The sequence below is a fragment of the Ooceraea biroi genome, chromosome 12, assembly GCF_003672135.1.
Source record: "Ooceraea biroi isolate clonal line C1 chromosome 12, Obir_v5.4, whole genome shotgun sequence".
In the NCBI taxonomy this organism is placed as follows: Eukaryota; Metazoa; Arthropoda; class Insecta; order Hymenoptera; family Formicidae; genus Ooceraea; species Ooceraea biroi.
The window spans coordinates 13123798-13141585 of NC_039517.1; the positions used below are offsets into that span (position 1 = coordinate 13123798).

Sequence of the window (17788 nt, forward strand, 5' to 3'; positions counted from 1 at the left end):
GTAAACGAGCATACATTTTCAGAAGTTATAACTACTGTTGTTACTAAACCGGCTTTAGGCTGCCGTGTAAACGTAGTCAAGAAACTCCGTAATTCTCAATTAGCGATCCTAATTGATCCAGACATTTTGCGAACACAAAAATATTTTAATTAGCATTTTTCGAGTTCCAAACATTTCGTACACGGAAAGAAAAAAGTAGCTGCCATAGCTAAAAACTGCGTGTGGTAACTAAATTTTAGCTGTGATACCTATTTTATTAGATAAGGTTCCTAATTCATTAGCTGCAAGAGCAAACATTTTGCTGTAGTTTAGAAATTTATAGCTACGGCAGCAAACATGTTTTAGCAAATCATGATTAGCTACGGTAGTAAAAATTTTTCTTTCTGTGTATGAAAGCTTGGATTAGATTGCTTACCTGTTCGTTTTCGCGCGTTCTTCGACTTCAAACCCTCTATTACGTACGAGAATAATTTACGGGATATACCAGAGCCATTTGCTTGAATAACGCTCGCACGCCATTACGTACGGCATCTTTCGGATCGCTTATCTGTTAATCGATATAAGATGAGTATAATAACACAAAATTTTGCATATCTTGTACTGGGTGTCCCCAACTAACGATAGAGATTTTTATGACAAATACTTTAGAACATTTTAAGATCAAAGTTCTAATACGAAAATGCCGAGGCTATAATAATTTTCAAATGGGAACAGTTTAAAGATCACGAATGGCATATTTAGAATTTCGCGCGCTCAGGGATGACAAAATGACCAGTAACATAAGTGCCTCCACTTATGTCTTTGAATAATAATGAAAATATTATAAAAATATTCAAGAGTTTCATTAAGAATGCTATTTCTGTTTATCCGTAAAGTTTTGTAAAACAATTTAAAATGTTTTTATTCAATAGTTTAATAATATCGGTATTATGAAGTATTTATTATCATGAACTTATAATGAATACTTATGTATACTTCTAGATGAATTTGATTGTGAGCAATTCTTAAAGAATTCTCCAGATATTCATCTCTCTATTTCTGTAGGTATTCTTTAAAATGAATTCATTATGAAATTCTATTCACCTTTGTGCTATCTGGGATGTCACGTATGAATATATACGAATCATACATATACTCAATATGGCGACGAATATAATCTGAGAGCAGTTTGACAGTAAAAATTGAGCAGATTCTGTACATAATCAGCTGTTAAAATGACCCCTAATCTATGCTGCTATTTAAATTGCTATTTTTCTTTATCAATGGGAAAGAAATGCAAAATTGAAAAGAAATACACAATAATAAAAATGAAATATATATCCAGTAAGCAAAATGTGAGCAATATGGTTAAATTAAAGTACATTTGGCTTGATGTGTCTTTCTGACAGTTTGTTGCATAATCTTTCTCTTATTGTTAATTTATTCTAATCTGAAGTGAAGTCCGAATTTTGCTTTCGAACTTCAGATTGCTTGCGACGTGCGTGAACTACATGGACGTTGTCCATGGGAGCCTAGAGATCCTACCCATACAACACAAAATATTCGGAGAATATTCTAACAACATGATTTCCATATATTCGGAGAATATTCTAACAACATGATTTCCATATATTCTGAGAATATTCGAAAAGAATATTCATAAACAGTTCCACGAATGTTCTAAATCCCAGGCAGCACACATTGGTTTCAAAACCGTTTCATAAACGTTTTGCCGTAACGTTTCATAACCATTTTATTGAAACGTTTATTTAGGAGAAAAATGTCCAACGAAAAAACGTTAGGAGAAACGTTTCTTTTTCGGCAAAAAAACGTTTCAGAAACCATCAGAAAAATATTTATCAATTCTATATATCAGTGCCTCAAAGATGGACAGAGTTAAGTCACATTTTTATAAAAAAACTAGATTTTTATATTTTATGAATTACTCTCTAAATTTCGTGTAGTGGAATCTCACTCTTTTGAAATATCACTTCAAGTAATAGTGATCTCAAAAGTTTCAAAAGAAAAGAAGAAGAAAAGAGTACTGGATCGGTTTTCCAGATGGTTATTTATAAGGTGATAACACAAATGTTACTTGCGAGAACGTCACGTCTGGCCTGGCCATCTATCGGTCGCTTGGTGAATCAGAGGTGGGAATCACACACACTTGTGTTGATTTTTGTCTCTTGTTCCATAATCGAGTACATTGAAACGTATGATGTAAAAATAATTAATACTCGCAAAGTAAGTAGAAATTACTATTTTTTCTATATTAATTATATAATTTCAAATCAATTTAATAAAACACATTTTTCGTTTCTGTGGAAACGTGAAAAATACGTTTTTAAAGTTTAGGTCTAAAAACGGTTTCTATTAAACCGTTTCTTAAATGGTACTTTATGTTTCTTAGACATTAGATACATCTAAGAAACATATATTAGGCTAACATGTGCTGCCTGGGATGTTATTGATATATTATTTGGTAAGTACTCAGAATATTCTAATGATATTTCAATGAATATTCTTATAATATTTTATTTCTCATAATATTTCCCACAATATTCCTAGAATATCCTATATAAAATATCCTATAGAATATATATAGAAACAGTCCATAAACATACGCAAAATGTTCATAGAATATGCTACAGAATATTTATAGAACATTCAGAGAATGTGAGTTTTTGTCTACTTCAAATGTTCCATCCCATACAGCACAAGATCGTTCTATGATCATTCATAGAATAATATCGGAGAATGTTTAGAATATTCTCATATCATGCTTCAGAGTTTCTGTGAACCTTCCATGGAACATTTGAAGTAGACAAAAACTCACATTCTCTGAATGTTCTATAAATATTCTGTAGCATATTCTATGAACATTTTGCGTATGTTTATGGACTGTTTCTATACATATTCTATAGGATATTCTACACTCTAAATAATAAGTGTTAAAAATTTCAAACACTTTTGTTGTCGCCGTTTTTAAGATGTTTATTAATGTTTGACATTTCAAACATTTATAAGTGTTGGGTTTGTGGTTGGTGTTTAATTATATTAATTATGTTATTAAGGTGTTTGATTTTCTACTTAATTGAAATTTCCTGCAAATCAAATGTTTATATGTTTTAAGTATAACGAATTTGTTGGCGCGTAGTGGATGAATTGGTTCCTAGAGCGAGAGATTACTGCATCTTAGTCCGACCATCAGATTATCAGATATTCCCAGTGTATCGCGATTTAATAAATACCTTGTTAGGCAACTCTTGCTCGCGAGAAACTGCGCCGCGAGCGCCATCTGGTTTGTTGAAATTTTGTAAGAATTTAGCGCTTAAGTTTATAAGTGTTTGTTTCATAAATGTGTAATTAGAAAGTGTTTGAAATATAAATCTGTTTGACTTTCTAATAATCAAACACAAATTGTGTTTTATTTTGTTCCCGTTTAAAACTCAAACGTATATATCTGTTTAATTTGACTCATGTTTGATTTTAGCAAAACAATTTTAATATATATATATATAGCAATGTTTACAAAAGTGTTTGAAACGCAAACGCTTTTCCACTTGCGTTTGATAAATCAAGCATTATTTCTGCTTAAATGTGTATAATTCAAACACTTAATTACGATGAAGCCAGTTTTAGAGTGTATAGGATATTTTAGGAATATTGTGGAAAATATTATAAGAAATAAAATATTATAAGAATATTCATTGAAATATCATTAGAATATTCTAAGTACTTACCAAATAACATACCAATAACATTTAGAACATTCGTGGAACTATTTATGAATATTCTTTTCGAATATTCTTAGAATATATGGAAATCATGTTGTTAGAATATTCTCCGAATATTTTGTGCTATATGGGATGTGGCACAACGTGCTTGCTGATAATTTTCGGAGAATAGCTCCGAACATTTTGCATAGCGGCACAAAAATTGTTATAATTGCAACTTGCCTCGCCACATGCATTTATAACGAAGGTGCGTCATCCTTATTGCAAATCATGTAAGCTATGGAGATCGTTGCAGGACCAAACGCATATCATTATGTGATACGCGAGGACGAGCGCCGAATAAAGAAAGTACGCGGAGTACGCCGCAGAAGAAATGACGAAAGAGGCCAGAATGCATCGTAGACAATTAAGCCAGAATGAAAATGGCAGAGAGTGTAAAGGACTCACTATGGTGCTGGAATAGATGATTCCATGTAAATTAAAAGATATTGTTTTTATATTGCTGAAAAATGTACTTAAAACTTTAAACGCGTTTTTCTCGAAACCATGTTTTCAAAATTGGTACCCAAAATATCTCGAAGATGACTCAGAACCGTTCTTTTTTTTATTTATTTAATATACAAATACACAGTCTTTGTCATATGGGTTTTTTAAAAATAAGCCTTCGTTTCTTTCTTACAGCTTTTTTACAGTTTCTGTTTTACAAAAACAATTTTTGGCGAAAATTCGCACTCTTATATTCAGATAAGCAAAACTTTACAACAAGTGCGAATTTTCAAAAGCGCAATGACAACGACTAGATTTTTTAAATATATTTTAAGAAACTTTTGTCCTTTTTTGTTTTAGATGAACCATATAGAATGTACATGTACTGCAAAACGGGAGACCAGCGGATACGTCTGACGCTAACGGCTATAGAATATTTTATCTGGAATATTGTATTCTTCATTAAATTTCTTAAATCTCTTTAGATGATACAATCGAATGAATTATAATAATATAATGATAATAGAATGAATGTATGCCGCTCAGTGCTAATCGTTTCTTAAAGGAAAAGAAAGGAAAGCGTGATACATGGCTTTGTAGCGAGCGAGACACATATAGAGATACCGCGGTGTACTATCCTATATATAGCTATCTTCTTCGCACTCTCTGCATTTAGGTGTCGAGAGCGAGACAACAATAGGACAGCATTAACCAGCATCACGTCTTGTAATGCTTTCTCTCTCGATCTTGCGCGAAGAATGGGGAGCGGTTCAGTTGCACACGGTGCAATTGGACACAAGCCAATCAAATCTCTGGGTCGCTCTGGGGATCCTGGAGTCGTCTGTATTACCCAAAATTTCAACACTAATCTTTTTATTGATTGCATAGAATGAAAAATCTTTTTCCATGATTAAAGTATAGGTAATAATAAATATGGGACTAATAGAGTTTATGTGAAAAACGAGAAAAAGTTTTAAAATTACAGTTTTCTTCTCGGCTTATTGTCTGACCACAAAACAATTTTACATTTCGTACGTACAAAATAGGGTGGTTCCCAACTCGGAACAGAATAAAGGAACATGAGGATGCTTTTAGAAATGAATTTAGAAGCGTACAGTAAAAAAGATTAGTGTTTATAAAATTTTGTGAATGTGAAATCGTGACCAAGAGTAAAACAGAGTACAAGAATAAGTCCTTGATATCATGCAAAAGGTTTCTTTCATCGTGCAAAAGGATTTGTCATTCTGTATTTACTCCGTCGGTAATACAGACGACTCCAGGATCCCCAGAGCGACAATTTTCCTTTTCGCATTCGTATTTTCGTATTAAAATATACGATATTGCAGAGTTTTAACGAAAACGGTAAGGAAGAGAGACTTTCCTTCAGTATTACTTATATTAAATATATAGATAATATTAGATATTTTAGATATATAAAGATATTATATATATTTATATATTATATAAGATAATATTATATTATATAGATAACTTAATATTTATGGTTAAGATTGGAGATAAAGCCTATTGCGCAAATTGAAATATAGAAATTAAAATTTTTTAATAAATTACAAAAGATGTAAGATTCTTATATTTAACCTACGGTTATTAATTATATAGTTATAAATTTTTCTTCTCTCTGAAGCACATTTGGGATGAGCCTCGTTTTATGTGGAAGTACGCAAAGCTATATTTAAGAATAATCTCCAAACGCTATCATATGCACGTACAGTCGTGGACACTGAGGTTGTGACACTTTTTTTTAATGAGTTTATGAACACTCAATCAAATTCAGGATGCGAATCACTGTAACGCGCGCATAGAGATATTCTATACATGTCAAGTTAGAATAAACGCCTTTTATAGCCCAAGCTATAATAAAGCTGCTGTTAATAAAAATGAAATGTGATCGGTAGCTATTATTTATTTTTACAATATTACTGTATACGCAAATTTGACAACATCATGATCGTTCATCGAGCATGCGCGTGTCACAGTGATTCGCATCCTGAATTTGATTGCGTATGTTCATAAACTCATTAAAAAAAAAGTGTCACAACCTCAGTGTCCACGACTGTACATCGGTTTGTTTGTTAATCCTTATTGAAACACTAGGTTCAATTAAGATATTCCCAGAAATATAACTATTTATCTATTTTGCAAAAGTTTTATTAACATTTTTTCGTTTTAACTTTTGTCGATAAAAACATATAAATCGTCATATCGAAGTATAACTAAAAATGACTATTCCTTCTAAATACTTTTTACGACGGATATTTATTTTGAATTAAGCATTTCTTCAGGTCTAACTCATCGATCAAATTGTTCCGCCGTTATCCCATTTTTCATTGCAGATTCCTTTAATGTAAGATTTCCCATACAGCACATAAGCTTCCAGTTTTATTGCAGGAATGTTGCAACATTACAAGTTGCAATGTAATTTTGCAGAGATATTACAGAGATATACAATTGCAATATTGCACCGAAATGATCCTGCAAAGTTGTATGCGTTTTCGCTCCGCACCACTAGGTGGTGCATATGTCGAGTTCTTACTCGACGTTAAGATTTAGCTTCACAGTTATATAAGTACGTGCCTTGGCATGATAATAATTTTTCTGAGAACTTTTGCACTTGCGGCAGAGGTTCCCATGGACAACGTCCACGCACGCTGCAAGCATCTGAAGTCATTAAATTTGCCCATTTAATCATAATTAAGTATTAGCTAAAAAACAGGTTACTTTATAATATTGGACCAATATAAATTACTCTCTTTTACTATACTATTATATTTTTTACAATGTTTCTGGGAGCACACATTTCAATGTTGCTGCAATGTTTTATTGCAATGTTTCCTAGGGCGGACATTTCAACGTTACTGCAATGTTGAAGCAACATTGCAGAGACATTTCGCAACTTCCATGCAATATTGCAATCTTTCAATGTAAGATTTCTGCAACGTTTCTGCAATCTTTCGGTGCTGTATGGGTTTCTTTGTGAGCTTGTTTAGCAATTGCAGCAGCCTATAAAAAATATTACAAATATTAAAAAGTTATAAATAATATTCTGAATTTTTATAGATATTTTATATACATAAGAGAAAGTTCTTAGATTATTATTAGAAAAATGTTCTATATAGACATTTAAAAACTTTTATACATACAGTAATCATTCAATACAGGGTGTTCCAGACCTACCGAATCACCGCTTCAGGGTAGACTCCTGAGGTCATTCTGAGACGAAAGTTCCTCTTGCAAAATTCGAGGGTGACGTAGTTTCGGCGCTATAAAAGGTTGAAGATATCCTATTCATGTATAGAATTTTCCCGCGTTCAGGGACGGTGGATTGAAGTGGCCCTGCGCATCGCATACACTTCAATTCGATCGAACTATTTCATGGATCAGAGTCAAATCCGAAGACCTCCCTGGCCAGTTCACATGCTTCTCTGCGATCGATTCATTTATCCGTGTATATCTCGTTAAACGCACTTCCACGTGCGCCGGGATTTTCGCGCGTTACCGTTCGACTTTCTGCGACATCGGCATTACCGATCGACGAGAAAAGACGGACCGATCGCGGAGAAGCGTGTGAACTGTGTGGCGAGATCTTCGGATTTGACTCTGATCCATGAAATAGTTCGATCGAATTGAAATGTGCGCGATGCGTGGGGCCACTTCGACCCACTGTCCCTGAACGCGGGAAAATTCTGTACATGGATAGAATATCTTTAATCTTTCATAGCGCTGAAACTAAACCACCCTTGACATTTTGCCAGAGGAACTTTCGGCTCAGAATGACGTCAGGAGTCTACCCTGAAGCGGTGATTCGATAGGTCTGGGACACCCTGTATATCGTTTGAAAAGTCAAAACAATATGAATTAAATAAAAATTTTTCAAAAAATATTATTTGATTTCGAACAGAAAAGAAAATAGCGTGATATTTTTACTCTAAATGGAGTCTAAATGGATTCACGTCATTTAAAGATCAACTTCATTTTTAATGGAAACCTTAAATGACAATCCTTATTTTTTATTATATTTTCATATATTAGATACTCAAATTAATTCGGTGCTTTTTTGAAGAAATATGACCTTTATTCACAAATTAAATAATTAACATGTTAATTTTCGAAATATTCACCATTTTCTAATATTTTTCTTTATCTATCGGACAGCTGACACATCCTTTATTGAAAAAAGTAAATAAAGGCTCAATTTTTTAAAAAACAAGTACCGATTTAATTTATGCACCTAATATATGTACGAAGTATCTAGTAAAATACTAGCCAATTCTTTTATGGAGAGGTAGAGTAAGTTTTTGTTTTTTATTTCTACTGAATACAATAAAATAAGTAAGAATACAATAAAATGCAACGCAAAAATTAAACCGAACTTTTTGACTGACAATATATAGAAATAATATTCGATAATGAAGATACCACTGCTTATGAAGGTGTAGAATAGATTGACTTAAATAAAAAAGTTCTATTTATTATTTATTTTGCAAATCATTTTGCAAACAATCACGTAAAATGTTGAGATATTAAGTAAAACAGATTCACGAATAAGTGCGCATCCCATGCGTCGAGACGATAAGTGCTGCGTTATAGAAACGTTAGCAATATATTATAGAAAATATTGGGTGAGTGCAAAAGTTTTGATGGATATCGTGGTAGAAAAATAGACTGAGTAATTTAATGCAAAACGATTTATTCATTCTGTCAAGTAATCTCCATTGTTCTCTATTATCTTTTGCCAACGTTCTGGTAGCATTCGTATGCCTCTGTCATAAAACGTGGCCGACTTTTCGTTAAAGAATGAAGAAACGAAGTTTTATACATCGTCAAAAGAAGCGAATTTTTACCATTCAAACTATTTTGTAACTATCGAAACAAATGATAGTCAGATGGAGCAATATCAGGAGAATACGGCGGGTGTAATAGAAGATCCCAATTTAGCTCCCTGAGCTTGCGTTGCGTTTGCATCGAAGTATGGGGTTTAGCATTATCATGATGGAACATAACGCCTTTCCGTTTGGCCAAACACGGACGTTTTTCTTCAATTGCTGCCTTCAAATTATCCAATTGTTGACAATACTTATCAGAATTGATCGTTTCGTCAACAGATAGCAGCTTATAAAAGATCACACCTTTACAATCCCACCATACTGAGATCATAACCTTCCGAGGATGCAAACCGGCCTTTGGCATTGGCTGACCGCTTTCATTACTCTTCCTCCAAGTTCGTTTCCGTTCCACATTGTCGTATTGGATCCATTTTTCGTCTCTCGTTACTAATCGATCCAAAACCGGATCGGTTTTTAATCGGCCAAGCAAGGAATTAGCTATAGAAACTCGGTCCATTTTATTCTTTTCTGTCAGATTATGTGGCACCCAAACATCAAGCTTTAAATTGTATCCAAGTTTTTTTAAACGTCGAAATGCGGTTGATCTGTTAACATTTAATCTCTCAGCAACTTCTTGTGTCGAAATTCGTGAATTGGTATCCACTAAATTGCGCACAATATCGTCATCAATGTCAGAAGGCCGACCGGAGCGTGGCTGATCTTCAAGATTAAAATCACCCCGTTTAAATTTTGCGAACCATCTTTCGCAAGTTGGAATCGACACAGCGTTCTGTCCAAACGCATTGCAAATGTTTTTTACGGTATCCGAAAAGCGTGTTCCTCTCCGAAACTCGTACATCATAATTACACGCAAATGAATTCTATCAATATTCATTTTCAATTATATTCTAAAACAACAAAACTGATTTAAATCAAGCCAATTCCCATTTATAACGATAGCTAGAAGTATTACCTTTTAAACGGTATATAATACATCTACGAATTTCTAAGTGCTGCTGTAGAACTGGATCAGTTACGACATTTATGAGAAACCCATCAAAACTTTTACACTCACCCAATATATGTTAGGAAGGCGCTCACAGCAAGTTTTGAATACGAGCGTTATCAGCGATGGCTTTGCAAGACAACCGTATTTTTACGTTACCGTCGTGATAAATAATCTTTTGTTTTGTTTTTGTCCTGTTAAAATTTTACTTACTTTAATTTTACTTTTTGTTTTTGCTGTTGCATGAGTAAAGCCTGTTTAATAGTTGCACACCGGTAGATATTATTTTATCAATATAATATTAGAAAAGGATACCAGCGACGTGTCGTTCTTTACCGCTTTGTTCAATGACTTTGAACCATCTCTCGAGTAGCTGCTTGATACCTTGCACCAAAACAAAGGTTTCTTGTTGAAAAATCTTACTAAAAGATACTGGAATTGATCGAAGTGAATTTTAAGAGCTTTCAAAGACCCGAATTTTTTGTCTCGACTTAGAATCTTGAGTTTAACAACATATGATAATGAACTCATTTGGAGGTGATAGTTTTCTAGATATTTACTGAACCTTTTATCGCCCGATATAATTCTCTTCAAAAAAGATTCTTTTTGGTACTGTTGAAGCAGTACATTGCAGGTGTTCATACGTTCCACCAGCTGCTATTCACTCATTTCGTGTGGCACTCAGACATCCAGTCGCGTTGAGAAGCCAACTTCTTCAGGTGGTCATGCACGTTGGAGATGAACTTGTGCAGAGTGTCGGCAAATTTTCTAACGGCCACTCGCGAATTTTCGCACACGAAGTTTTTAAGAAGCGTTTCGTCAACCTCTTGAGGCCGATCAAAGCGAGCTTAGTCTTCCATGTTGAAATTACCAGCTTCAAAACTTCGATACCACTTGCGAATTGTTTCGTGGGTGACACAAATATCTTTATAAACAGACGACATCTTATTCAGGATCTGCGAAGCCATGAAGCCATGCTGGAAACAATAGAGCATCACATGACAAAAGTGGACTTTTTGATTCTCCATCTTGCTATCTAATTCGACTCTGAAATGGTTGCACTTAAAAAGGCATGCGCGGTTCCTTTGGTGGGCTCACAGATCGGGGAAGATTTGTTGATAAACACAAAATCGCCTTTGTTCTCACTGCATTGTAGCGTGAAGTGCGCGAAATTTGAAACAAATATTCCGAACAACCTAATATATTTGGCCATTGTCGTGTTCGTCAATCACTTCACATATCTACAATCTCATCTCGTGATATGCGCGCTTATTTGCTTTACTTGATATTTTCACATTTTACGTTGTTTTTTGCAAAATGGTAAAAAGTTCTCTATTCAACTTAATCCACTCTACCTCTCTTTCCTCCCTCATGAGTGGTGGTTATTACCATTATTACCGGGAAGATATCTTGCTTTCAGTACATTTTTATAAGAAACTAAGAAAACTTCTTCTTTCATTATATTTATTCTAAGAGATACAATACCTTATCGTAACCAATATGTGGATTCAATGCTGTGACGAGCATCAAACTTTCGTTCAGCTTTTTTTTTATGTTGTCAATATTCGGGACAATGCCTACTACGCAATTCTTCGTGAATGTAGAACAAGCGTCACCTAATAATCTTATAGATCGCAAAGTATTGCTGATCAGAACTGTTTTAAAGACATTAAGTTGAAAGTGGCCATTACTACCGGCGATAAATATCGCCACATGATAGCCCATTACTTGGCAACACACAGTAGTCATTACTTCGCATATTGTTGGATTAATTTTTCCTGGCATGATGGAACTTCCAGGTTCATTAGCCGGAAGCGTTAGTTCCCCAAACCCACATCTAGGCCCACTTCCAAGAAACCTAATGTCATTTGCGATCTATATAGATTATACATAAAAGGCATGAGTAGAATGCAGTAGGCATAAATAGCTAGGAAGAAATGCATTCCGTATTATTACATATAAGTACATACTTTCATAATAGAGATAGAAATCGTATTCAAAGCACCATGTACTTCAACAATTGCGTCGTTCGCGGACTGAACTTCAAATTTATTTGGAGATACAACAAAAGGTAAACAAGTAAATTGTGCAATTTTCGCTACTGCCTTTTCAGCATACCCTTTTCGCGCGTTTAATTCAGTTCCAATTGCTGTACCGCCAAGAGGTATCTGATACAATCTCGGTAAACTATCTTTCACTCTCTTAATACCATATTCGATTTGTGTAGCATATCCTATGTGAAAAAATAAGATATATTACCGTATATTTCAATTTGTTAAAATTTTACTTATTTTTGTATGTGTATGCTATTTATACTATTATACTATTTTAAAGTTTCGTGGTAGGAACGAAAGTGTAGAGAAGTGAGAAGTGAGAAAGATCGGAAAGATAAGAGTTTGTGGGGAAAGTGGGTGAAGAAAAGAAAGGAAAAGTGAAGCTAGAGAAGGAGAATATAAGATGGAGGAAGGATAAGTATGGAGGAAATGAGAGGAAATGTAGGAAAAGAGTAATTGAGGAGATAGAATAGTATTTGAAAGAGAAGTTAAATAAGATGAAAGAGAATAGGGATAGAATAAAACTGATGGTGACATAGAGAAGGAGCGGAATAGAACAGACTAAAGCCTGCGGCACATGGTACGATTTTTCGTACAAGATCGCATGCGAGACATTACACTAGCACCCATACTGGCAGTGCAACTTGAAATATTGCGTGCTACGAGCTGCTGTACGTGCTAGCATACTGGTTTTTGATAATAGATTCGGTGCTATTTTTCATACGAGGTTCGTTACTAGCTGCAGACGATATGACGATATTACGTTACTAATTACGACAAAAACACAAAAAATAAAAATAATAAGGTAAATATAAAAGTAAAAGTTATAGATATGTACATATACAGGGTGAGCCATTTTAAGTAACGCATTGATTTTTCTCGAAAACCAAATCTTGTATCGAAAAATGTTTCAGACAAAAGTCGTTTGGTTCGAAGGGGGCAAGATGATAGCATTATTAATTTAATTGTAGATGGCGCCACTTTAGAGATTCATCATGGCGGCCATTTTTTAAAAATGGAAGTTGATTTTTCTCTCTAAGTGAAAGTTGTAGCTAATAATGAGACGAATACAACGGTTTTTTGTTTTTTGCAATTGAACCATTTTTCAGTGAGTTACAGCGTTCCAAAGTATACTGTTTTATAATTTAAGTATACACATAAACCAAATCTTGTATCGAAAAATGTTTCTTACAAAAGTTTTATGACTTCAAGGGGGACGTAAGATGCTGCCACTGATTTGACCTTGGGTGCACCTGTCAAGGTTATGTGAGATTAACTTTTTTTTAATGGATCTCTTTATTTCTCATTATACAGTCTTGTAGCTTACCTCGAGAGCTTTTCAAAACGCTATAATAAAGTATTTTGTCGTTAAATATTATTCGAGTTATGCGAACTACAAGTTACAGTACTGCCGGCATTTGCATTACCCAAAGTGTACCGTTCTATCAACTATCCTACTTTTAGCGCTACCCAGGAACAACGGCGTGGACGTAGTAGGTTTCTGTTCCCTTCGGGGTGCTTGAGTTACGCGAGTCCCCTAGCCTCTCGCGATTCTGGGTGCTTGATTAACTGTTTCTCAGCATTTATCGGAAAAGCTGTTCAAAGTTATCCCCGTTGACTCGAATGCATAACCTGATTCTCTTTGCGAAGTGTTCGACCGTTCGAAGTAAGACAGCCCTTGGTATTGCTCTACAAGCCATTCGAATTCGTTCGATCATGTCTTCCCTTGTCGTCGGTTCCCGTTCGAACACCAAATTTTTCACGTACCCCCACAAGTAAAAATCAGGTAAAGTCAAATCTAGTGACCGAGGAGGCCATGCAATTGGACCACCCCGTCCGATCCACCTACAGTTGAAGTTTTGATCCAGAAAATGTCTTATGTTTCGTGCGAAATGTGGTGGCGCACCATCCATCTGAATCCACATTCTTCGCCTTGTCTCTAAATCGACTTCTTCAAGTAAAGTGGGTAAGTGGTCTCTTAATAACTCTAGAAAGCTATGTCCGGTCACATTCTGATGAAAAAAATTAAGGACCAATTAGATAACTGTTGACAATTCCACACCAAACTACTACACTCCAACGATGTTGATTATTAACTTGCCTATGCCAATAAGGATTGATATCCGACCAGTAATGACAATTATGTGTATTTAATTCTCCGGTATTTTTAAATGTCGATTCATCAAAGAATAGAACGTATTTAAAGAAATCTACATCATGCGCAATCATCTGTCTAGCCCATTGACAAAACAGTACACGTTGTCGCATGTCATTTGGAGTTAGAGCCTACGTTAATGTGATATGATATGGATGATGCTTCTTTTTCCTCAAAATTCTCACAATAGAGATCCATTAAAAAAAAGTTAACCTTCACATAACCTTGACAGGTGCACCCAAGGTCAAATCAGTGGAAGCATCTTATGTCCCCCTTGAAGTCATAAAACTTTTGTAAGAAACATTTTTCGATACAAGATTTGGTTTATGTGTATACTTAAATTATAAAACAGTATACTTTGGAACGCTGTAACTCACTGAAAAATGGTCCACTTGCAAAAAACAAAAAACTGTTGTATTCGTCTCATTATCAGCTACAACTTTCACTTAGAGAGAAAAATCAACTTCCATTTTAAAAAATGGCCGCCATGATGAAATCTCTAAAGTGGCGCCATCTACAATTAAATTAATAATGCTATCATCTTGCCCTCTTCGAACCAAACGACTTTTGTCTGAAACATTTTTCGATACAAGATTTGGTTTTCGAGAAAAATCAATGCGTTACTTAAAATGACTTACCCTGTATATAATTATGTATTTTTCTATAATTATGATATGATATTAATTGAATATATATATATTATATATATATGTATAATTATAGTTAAAGGTGATAAATTTCCTAACCTTTATAAAACTTAACTTAAAAAATTTTATTATAATCCTTCAATATAAATAAAAACAGTGATTTCAATTATATTTTAATTGTAAACAACTGAATATAACTGAACTTAATACACACAAACAAGTGTATGTGTGTATGGATGTATTTGTGTGTGTGTGTGTAAAACTTCTTTTTTTGTAATTTGTGTGCAATAATATTGGCTATTATGTAGAGGATTTTTAGAGTCTTACAGAATTACGTTGAAATCTCTAGAAATCTTATAACTAAAATATTAATCCAACATATAAGATAATTTGCACGTGTGAAGCCAAAATTAGTAGCAGTCTTATGATTGGAACACGCAGAGCACGTCGGTAAACAGCACGTAACGAATCAAGTAACAAAACCAGTAAGAAAAATCGTACCGTATGCCGCAGGCTTTAGAGTAGGACAGGTAGCGACCATAGTATAACTAGTATGGGCACTCAGTTTTTTGTTTTACTTTGCGCTGATCCCTTCTGTGCATCGCCATTATTTTGGGCACGCCAATGAGACAATTGTTGTATGTGTAGTAGTGTAAAATCAGTGAGACTGTGACGAATCAAGCATTTGAATTTTAACCCAAATATATGGCGGACGTACCACGTGATCGAGAATAAGGTCTGTAGATGAACAGAAGACAATAGAGGTCTTCGCATGGGTGCCATTTTGGATCCACGAAGTGAGACAAATATATATTGTTTGTCACTCTAATTTACTGTACCAATACATTTAAGTGCACCACTACATTTAATGCAAACAACATCTATACGATAGTGGCCGCCATTTTGGGGCCAATGTTGTGAAGTGAGTGGGAAGACTTTCTCTATCGTCTTCTTTCATTTACGGACCTTGATCGAGAACGCTAAGATCAAAGTGCCGAAAAGAGAGTGCCCATACTAGTTATACTATGTAGCGACGTTAGAGATTGAGACAGCGGTATATAGTGGCGGCAGATTTGGAGGAAGATAGAGAGAAAGAGAGATGTAAGAAGAGAAATTGAAGATAATTTGAAAGAAGATAAAGATAAGATAGTATAAAGAGCATGTAGGATTATTTTAAAAAGAAAAGGGAAGAAAAGAAGACAGAGGAAGAGAGAAGGGAAGAGAAGCCTTCATTTGGACGCAATTGGACACGGTGCAAATGGACCGTTCATTTGGACACAAAAAGTTGGACACAGGAAAGTTGCACACCGCAAAGTTAGACACAGCGAAGTTGCAGGTTAGTTTAGGTTAGATTATGGTGTGTAACTTAGCGGTGTGCAACTTTCCTGTGTCCAACTTTACGGTGCCCAACTTTGCGGTGTCTAAATGAACGGTGTCCAACTTTTTGTGTCCAAATAAACGGTGTCCATTTGCATCGTGTCCAATTGTACTGTGTCAAAATGAAGGCCACTCGTTATGTTACATGGTTATATTATACGTGAAAATTCTTGACCCAATGTCAAGGGAACTGCATCTTGAGTATGTGTCCTACCAATTTTTATAATATCTCTCCATTCTTCTGCTTTTTGTTTTAATGCACAGTATAACTTTTCTAATCCTGGAAGTAATACTTTATTAATTTCTAAAAGAATAGCTATATGCATAGCTGATGGAATGACATCGTTGGTGCTCTGAGCCATAGTAACATGATCGAGTGGATGCACAGGATTATTCGAGCCAATCTTACTACCAAGTATCTCGATTGCGCGATTTGTAATAACCTAAGCAAAAAAGTTACTCTGAAAGTGGGACACGTACCAATTAAGATAAACTTATTACCAATATAAAAAGATATTAATGATTACACAACAAAATCAGAAATTTATATGGTAAATATTGACAATAACGGAGGACGCCCCGATGACCTTGACGGTGGCATATATTATAGAGGTCACTCTCCTGAGTGACCTTCAAAAGGTTTTAGCCGTCGCTCGTTGTTTATTAAATAGTTATTAACAAAAGAAGTTTAATAATTTTGCATGAATTTTCAGTTGTTCACGCGAAGCAAGAACTTGAGTTTGACATATATTACACAGGTCACCTTTCCGAATAACTCGCATTAGGTTTCACCCGTCGCTTGTTGTTTGTTAAAAAGTTATTAACAAAAAAGTTTAATAAATAAAGCATAATTTTACGATACCATATACGTTTACGAAAGAGTATATTTGATGAAATTTTAGCTTTAAATCAGAAATAGGATTGGCTTAGGTTACATTTTCCGAAAGTAGAGCCCCGGACACATACGCTCGTTTTCCTTAGAAGGATTTGTTATGATGTACTTATACGTCGGGCACCTTGGACGAATGACATAGGGGGCGGTGTGGGATGGTATCGGCATCGTTTTCTGCCCGCTTCGCGGGAGGGCGGGGGGCAGGGGCTTCGCTCCCCCCCCGCCGGAGCAGTGTAACAAATTTCACACAGATTGTGATCACTTGGTACACGGCACGAATCCCGGCGGGGGGAGGGGCGAAGCCCCTCCCTTCCCGCCCTCCCGCGAAGCGGGCTGAAAACCGAGCGTATGTGTCCGGGGTTCCAATTTCGGAAAATATAACCTAACTCAAACCTATTTCTGATTTAAAGCTAAAATTCCATCAAATATACTCTTTTGTAAACGTATATGGTATCGTAAAATTATGCTTTATTCATTAAACTTTTTTGTTAATAATTTTTTAACAAACAACGGGCGACGGCTAAAATCTTCTGCAGATTACTCGAAAGTACCGTCAAGGTACTAGTTTCTGGTCAGTCCCTAATTTCTGATCAGTTTTGTGAATATATCAT

The 17788-nt window shown here is 35.0% G+C and overlaps 1 pseudogene; it reads right to left on the reverse strand.

The window, feature by feature from the left end:
- Positions 1-454: 454 nt before the first annotated feature.
- Positions 455-16715, reverse strand: LOC105278200 (annotated as a pseudogene).
- Positions 16716-17788: the final 1073 nt, after the last annotated feature.